This window comes from Ziziphus jujuba, chromosome 1 (assembly GCF_031755915.1).
Source record: "Ziziphus jujuba cultivar Dongzao chromosome 1, ASM3175591v1".
Lineage (NCBI taxonomy): Eukaryota > Viridiplantae > Streptophyta > Magnoliopsida > Rosales > Rhamnaceae > Ziziphus > Ziziphus jujuba.
The window spans coordinates 31,099,682-31,106,412 of NC_083379.1; the positions used below are offsets into that span (position 1 = coordinate 31,099,682).

Consider the following 6,731-nt stretch of genomic DNA (forward strand, 5'->3'; position numbering starts at 1 on the left):
ACCAATCAATTGGAATTACAACAATATGTGGAATTGGAAGAAATGTTACATGTGGCTATCAAACTTGAGAATCAATTCAAAAGGAGGGGTACAACCTCATGGTTTGGAGGAGTTACAAACAGCAGGAGGTTAAATCCAAGTGCTTGGAGAAACATTGCTGTCTTTGATTCAAAGCTAATACCGAAACTAGGTAAGGAAAGCACCAATCGGCTAAAAAGGGAGGTCAAAACCGAATGTCTCCAAGCACCAAAGATTGAAGGTAAATCTGATCCTAAACCTTCTAGAAGTCATGATATTGTGTGTTTTAAGTACAAGGGAAGAGGACACATCGCTAGCCAATGCCCAAATAGAAGAATCATGGTGTTGAAAGGTAATGGTGAGCTAGAATCCGAAAGTGAGGAAAGTGGAGGTGAAACCGAGCAAGAAGAGAAAGAATTTGAAGATGAGTCTGAGACTTTAAATGCTTCACATCCCAAAATAAGCTTGGTGAGTAGGAGAGTCTTGATCATGTATAAAGATGAGGATCAAATTCAAAAAGACAACATCTTCCACACTCATTGTAAAATCCAAGTTAAGGTTTGTAGTATGATTAGTTGATAGTGGAAGTTGTGCAAATGTAATTAGTAATGTTGTAGTGGAAAAATTAGGCTTAGCAACCATTAAATATCCCAAACCATATAGATAATAATGGCTTAATGATAGTGGAGAAATCAAAGTAAATAAACAAGCCAAAGTAAAATTCAGCACTGATAAATATGTGGATGTTGTATTATGTGATGTTGCTCCCATGCATGGGGGTCATATTCTATTAAGTAAGCCATGGCAATTTGATAAAGATACTATACATTATGGTCGAGAGAATGCTATTGTTTTTAGATTTACTGGTAAAAAGGTCAAGATGGAACCATCGACTCCCAATGAGGTACTTAGACACCAACTTCAAATACAACAAAGGAGGGAGGCCGAAAAGCTTAAAGAAATGGCTAGTAGGGCACCCACAGCTTCAACAATTATTCAAGGGAACAAGGCCATGCAAGAAAAACCAAGTCAGTATCCTGAACTCAAATTAGAGGGGAAAGAAATAGAGAAACCCTAGAGTATGAGAAAGTTAGAAAAAACTAAGAATGTGGGCAAAAGTGAGATGGCCGAGAGAGAGAAAGAAAAAGAAAGAAAAGAAAGGAAAAATAAAAAATTTTATATTAGTTTTGGGGATGTTAATAAAGCCATCTTGAAGAAACCATTGCTAGTAATGATTTATAAAGATGCTTATTTAAATATGCTTTTATTGTATAGAACTTTATCTGCATTGTTGAGAGCTTTACTTAGTGGAAATTTGAAAATTTGGGAGAGATTATTTGCTAACTTTAAAAGTGTGATTTATGTAAAGATAAATTGGTATTTCTAGGAGTTATTATGATAGTGTTTGACCCAACAGATTGTGTTTGGTTAGATTTAAAGGAGAGGTTTCCCGAACAAATAAAGTCGAAGGTTATGCCGTGTGGGGATGGACCTTTTCAAGTCTGGGAGCGGGTGAATGAAAATGCCTACATGCTTGACCTACTGGGTGAGTATAATGTTAGTACTACATTTAATGTTTCTGAATTATCTCCTTTTGCTGCAGAAGATGATTTTGATTTGAGGGCAAATCATTTTCAAAAGGAGGGGAATGATGAGTATTCTCCCGAACTCGCACAACCAACAACCTATTGGGGTGTTGTCCCGATATGGATGAAGATCGGGTGAATCATTAGAGCTCAAGTAAAGATATTTAAGGAAAACCTGGCTGAATTTATACATGGAGTAACCAATTCTCAAAAAGGCTTGTTAGTGAGCGAAGATACAAAGCCTATTTTGAGCATCCAAGTGGTGGAAGCCGTTACGGACCTGGGTAGCTTTTTTAGTGCATATAGAGACTCTGGGCAACCACGAATAGATCCAACACTTCTTGGATTCAATGGATATCACCAAAAGGCTATGGAATCATGATAAGGCAGAATTAAAAGTACCTAAAATCAGCTTGTACGGATAGCATCTTAATTTGGCCGAAAATGTGTTGTTTAGCCGTTGTCTTTGATTTTTCTTCTTGTTCAAGCAAGTTTGACTTATTCCAAGCAAGGGGCAACATGTGAGAATTATTATTAATTATATTTGGCATCCTAAATGGCATATGGAAGCTGATTTTGAGCTCAAATAAGCTGAACATTGATCAAAGATACCTTGGTAGTCAAACTAGTCAATTAGTTTCCTGATTTGATTTTAACTTTTTGTTTTAGGAAATTAGTCTTATATTTGGTTTCTATTTATTTCTTTGCTGGATAAATCAACTTAAGAAAGTTATTATTTTTTTGTTTTCATTGTAAATTAATTAATTTCTAATTCAAAATAAAAGAATTAATTAGTCCAAATTAGTTTAGGAAAGTAGGTGAATTTTAGCCAACATGTTTCCTTTCCTCTTTGGCGGCCAGTTTTAAACTAAATTTTTAGGATTTATTGTTTTGTAACTCTAGCCTATTTAAGGGCTTAATTTTGAGGAAGAACACACCTTCAATAATATTCAAAAAATTAATTGTGAGATAGAATTCTTTTTGTTCTCTTTGAACACCTAAAACACCATTAGAGAGTGAATGTTTTAGTTTTGACTTATCGATAGGATAACCATCACCTATTATGGCGTCTTCATTATACCAAGGTTTCTAATCACAGGTTGATTAGGGGTTAAGGTTTTTCAAATAAGAACTTAAACTTAATTAAGATTTGGGATAGTATGATGCGGGTTTAGGCGCAAATCGACCTAGGTTCGTATCAGGGTAATACTTGGAAATCATAATCATGAACAGATAAAATAAGATAAAGTAAAATAAATTTTTAAATTTCATAAATATACTACGAAATATGCACACTCATATCAGAGGTACATACGATACCATATAATATGCTAGTATGCGATCTCATGATATCAACTATCACCTATGCCCTGCTGCCAATACAGTCCAGAGTGGTTGCCTATAATGGCCATCCGATCCCTTAGACTTGTAGGCAGCAGACTCACAAAGCTAAGCTACTTATAAACCGATTGGATCATTGTCCCAGTACGGTGTGGTACATACAAATATAACATAACTTAATATATATATATATATATATATGAAAAAGATACTTGATACACCATACTATATACCAGTGGTACTAGACAATATTCAGCATCCTGAGCACTACCTGAAGGAAGGTTAAAGAGAAAAACATGCAATTGGTCACTTTGGCATCCCCCGGTGCAGATTGCATATAACTTACTATGACTAAAACAATCGTCATTCGACCAAGAGAGTGACTGATGCTCACTGTGCACTATACATATCATACCTTGGATCTATAGCTCCCACAAGATGGTTATACATATATGCACATGCTAATCCGTAATAACAGTCATGTTGCAGCCAAAGGGAGAGACAGCAGTGCCTACCCTCTCTCAACACAACTCATAAGCACGTCCATAAATATAACTTACACATTGATCCATAACCATAATAAACAATCATCCTGCGACCAAAGATAGGGACGATTGATGTTCACTCACTGTGTAAATATATTTGCCAGCCTTCAAGTCCATGGCTCCTATAGAACAACCATACATAAGCGCTAATCAACAATACAGTGCAGAACACCAGTACTGTATGGTGCATCTAAAAATTATAAAATTTTACAATATTATAAATATTGAAATTTAATGAACTACAATTGGACTTATATACTTTTATTGATTCCATAAAATTCCATATTTCCTTTTAAATTGTCGCATAAATCCAATGATTTTATAAAATTAATTATTACCAAAAATAATTTCACTTTCGTAAATATTCAAAATACACAAAAAAATTTATACAATAGAAATCATTATTTCTTTAAATCCATAAAGGTAATTTACATAAAAATTATATGAAATCACATGAAACTTGTACATAAATAAACATACATAAATATATTTTATTTACCATAGTAAACTCAACAGTAAAGCATAACCATAAGTTTAACAATAATTTAACACAATAATCCCTTTAAAACCATAGATCTAAAGTCCATGCATCAAATATATTTAAATCACATAAAATCTACACAATAAATTTAAATAACAATTTTCGTAAATTTTTAAAACGTACATAACATATAAATTTTTTCAAAATTCCTAAATAACACAATGTACATATATATATACACATTAACATACACACACATATATATATATAGTCACATATAAATATAGTCATATACATGTAAAGAAAATCTTGTTAACAAGTATATGCATACTTATATACATATTTATGCAAAAAATATATAAATATATATATATATATATTCATATACACTCACATGTATATATATATATATATGATCACATATATTCACACACATGCATATTCATATATATTTATATATATTCACATACATCTATATATACTTACATATAGGACAATGCTATGGTGTAGAACTGCATGCAAACGGACCGCACCATAGACTCGTTCTTTAGATATATATATATATATATATATACATAACATTTGGGTTTGTCTACAATCAGGACTGACTGGATGGCTAATGTCCGGACCAAAAAAGTGCCAAAATGCTATAGCCATTGGATTGTCTACCACGGGCACGGATGGCTGAGATTGAATTGTAAGTCAAATGAGAAAAGTTGTCGAAATTCCCCTTCCTGCTTGCACCACCATTCCACACAGACCCATTTCAAGATTTCCAAATCCATCCCAGTCTATCTTCCTTCCTCTTCATCCCATTTCAAAGAAGAAAAGACAGACTTCATGAATGTTGATTGCTTATATAATTTGAGCCTCGAGGAACTCTACACCAAGATCTCACTCTGCAATGCGCTTGTCGCTCGAAGCGGGACGAAGTTGACCAGAGATGTGTTTGAGTACTTCTGTCGAGGGTTGAAGGTGGTCGGGAGGAATGGTGTGGGGATTGATAGTGTGGATCTGGCTGCGGCAACCAAGCATGGATGCTTGATGGTGAACGGTCCAACCACCAACACGGTGTCCACTGCTGAGCAAGGGATTGCTCTCTTGGCTGGCATGGCTAGGAACGTTGCTTAAGATGATGCGTCTGTGAAAGCTAGTAAGTGGGCTTTGTTTATTTATTTATTTATTGGATTTCGATTTGTCTTGGGCATTTCAGAGATAGAAATTGATTTTTCGATTTGGCAATTTTCTTTTTTTTGACAAATTTTTTTTTTGGGGCTTTCGAGAAGCATCTAAAAGTGCTTTGAAAAGTGTTAAAAGAAAAAAAAATTTATTGTTTAAATAAAGAAAACAATAAAATTTGTCAGATCTATTTGATTCATTGGTCGTATTTGATAGAATTTTAGATTTGACATAAGATAGAATGGCAAAGCAATGGTGTAATACAACTTTCTCTAATAGAACACTTAGAATGGCAATACTGATTATTGAATATAGAATTCTATTTTTTTTTTTTTGGGTGCTTTTTCTCGTCGTGGTTTCACAAAATATGTCAAACTCTTACTTTTTGTATTGTGGCAATCTGTATATGGTTTGCATGTAAGGAATGTTATATTTATCATGATTGTTCTATGAGGACTTGGCGTTGAACAAATATGTTGGTGTATCCTTTGTTGGAAAAACACTGGCAGTGATGGGCCTTGGAAAATTTGGATCCAAAGTTGCTCGACAAGCTAAAGGGCTAGGTATGCATGTCATAGCACATGATCCATATGCCCCAACTGATCATGCCCGTATCATAGGTGTGGATCTTGTGAGCTTTGATGAACCCATATCTAAAGCTGATTTTATCTCTTTGCACATGCCTTTCACTCCTTCTACAAATAAGATTTTCAATGAGGAAACTTTTGCCAAGATGAAGAAACAGATCCAAATTGTGAATGTTGCACATGGAGGAGTTATTGATGAAGATGCTCTTGTGGAGGCATTAGATTCTGGAATTGTTGCATAGGTATTTACCTTTTGATAGAAAAATAATTTGTTATCAGGGAAAGTGGGATAACACAATCTCTTTTTCATAGGTGGCCCTTGATATTTTCACAATCAAGCCATTAGCACAAAACAGCAAATTGGTACAGCATAAGAAAGTTATTGCAACTCCATATCTAAGTGCCAGCACCATGGAAGTACAGGTGATTTATATGTTCCACTTTCATATCTAAATATCTTAAAACTTTATTTTGTTTCATTATGTTTGCCTAATAGTGCTTAAATTTAATGTGCAGGAAGGTGTGGCCATTGAAATAGCCGAAGCTGCTGTTGGAGCTTTAAGAAAGGGAGCTTGCTGCCACTGCAGTCAATGCTCCTATGGTTCCTTTTGAAGTATTGCTAGAAATTTTTTTCATTTTTGAGGTCTTTAATGAAGTTGATGACAGTGATGAGAATCCGCCCTTGCCCGCACAATTGACAACCCATTGGGGTTCTAACCTGATACAGATGAAGACTGGGCCGATCACTAAGGCTCAAGCTAAGAAATTTAATGAAAACCTGGCTGCCTTTATACAGGGAGTAATCCACTCTCAAAATGCCTTGTCCATACCCAAAGATACAAGGCTTATTTTAAGCATCCAAGTGATGGAAGCCGATACGGACCCGAGTAGCAGTTTTGGTGCATTTATGGATTCTGGGCAGTGGAAAATGGGTTCAAAACTTCTTGAATACACTTGATATAATTAAGCAGTCATGGGAACTGTTCAATACTGA

General features: G+C 34.7%; 1 pseudogene; it reads left to right on the forward strand.

The window, feature by feature from the left end:
* Positions 1-979: 979 nt before the first annotated feature.
* On the forward strand, positions 980-6,731 carry LOC107427649 (D-3-phosphoglycerate dehydrogenase 3, chloroplastic-like; annotated as a pseudogene).